We start from the raw sequence: 1,684 nt of genomic DNA on the forward strand, positions 1-1,684 counted from the left end.
TAAAGCTTGCCTGTGAGGATAAAACACCTACATACAAGAGTGAGATATCCTGAGAAACTGACTTGAGAAGGATGTTAGCTGTGAGGCTATTCATGTCCATGTTTACACAATTAGAAAGGAGTCAATAAGTCATTCATTGGACAAGACTGTGTATACAGAGGAGACAGGTATAAGAATGCTGCACAAATGTATACACCAATTCTGGGATGAAGAGAAGGGAGGGGTGAGTAGCTTTTCACTGTAGGTACAATGCTTTTTCTCTTCTTTTTTATGCTGAGCATGAAGGTGTGTCTTAATTATTTTTCTATTGCCGTGTCAGAACACCATGACCAAGGCAACTTATGAAATAAAGACATTATTGGGGCTTAGAATTTCAGAGTCTCAGGCTCAGTACATGACCATCCTAGTCAGTAGCATGGCAGCAAGCAGGCATGGCTCTGGAGCAAGTAGGGGTGAGCAGACTTCCTTCCATATGAGCATTAGACATAGAAGGAGAGCTAACTGCAAAAAGTCTTGGGTTTTAAAAACCACAGAGCCAACTCCTCAATACACACCTCCTCCAATAAGGCCACACTTTCTTATTATCCTCAAGAAACTCCACTATCTGGGAACCAAGTATTCAACTGTATGAGCCTATAGGTAACATCCACATTTGGACCACTACAAGGTACAAACCAGCTCTCAAGGTACTGGAGCTGTAAGATCTTTAGTTCAAGAATAGCCTGAAACACATAGCAAAATCATCTCAAAATAAATGCCCCCCTTTACAGAAGGATACATGTGATGATGCTGATGCCACATGATTTATAGATCTTAACTAGCCAGTCACAAAGGCCTTTGATTTTGCTTTCAGCTCCAGCTTTGCCCACATCAGCTGCTAGATGGGTACGGACAAAATCAAGCGGGTACACAAAGCACAACGATGTGGCCCCAGCAGCACCACTTGATGCCAGGTTCCCTGCAAACTAGCACCAAAACTGGTCTTCTTGTCCAGCTCACCCAGTGAGATATGGTTGTGTTTCTCTTTGAAGGCTAAGTTGAGAACCTGGGTGAGGAAGTATTTGATGGCACTGGCCAGGTTACCATGGCAGAAGGACAGGACTCCCTGTTCCTTGCTGATATGAACCATGCAATCGATAGTGCCCTTGTATTCCTTCTCTGCCATGATTTGCTTGCTGACATGCTGAATCTGCAGCAGCAGCTTGACCCTCTCAGTGGGTACTACTGCCATCTTGGAGACAGCCACAGCCACTCCACCAGACAAGAAGTCCTTGGTGCACGACACAGAGGCATCTGTCATGTTGAAAGAGAAAAAGAAGAGACAGAGGAAAGCTGGACAGGACTGGGTTGACAACTGGCTTTGACTACTGGACGCTGGGCTTGAACTTGTATTTTCTATTTGTCTACACGCTCCTGTGTTGGCACAGGACTTGGTCCACCATGCCCTAATTACTGAAGCTTTATAGTAAGTTTAAAACATAAGTTTTAAAGTGCTTTTACTTTATAGTAAGTGCTTACTGTAAGTATAGTATAATGTACAGTACTTTATAGTATTATAAAGTAATTATAAATATTATGAAGTTATATAAAGTATAGTACTTTATAGTTAAGTAAGTATTCTCACTTATAGTAAGTAAAATGGAAATTCCTCCCATGAATTTTTTTTTTTTTAAATTGCCTCTGG

General features: G+C 41.7%; 1 pseudogene; it reads right to left on the minus strand.

Annotated features, from left to right (window-relative positions):
• Positions 1 to 764: 764 nt before the first annotated feature.
• On the minus strand, positions 765 to 1,300 carry LOC110307158 (annotated as a pseudogene).
• Positions 1,301 to 1,684: the final 384 nt, after the last annotated feature.

This window comes from Mus caroli, chromosome 2, assembly GCF_900094665.2.
Source record: "Mus caroli chromosome 2, CAROLI_EIJ_v1.1, whole genome shotgun sequence".
Taxonomy (NCBI): Eukaryota; Metazoa; Chordata; class Mammalia; order Rodentia; family Muridae; genus Mus; species Mus caroli.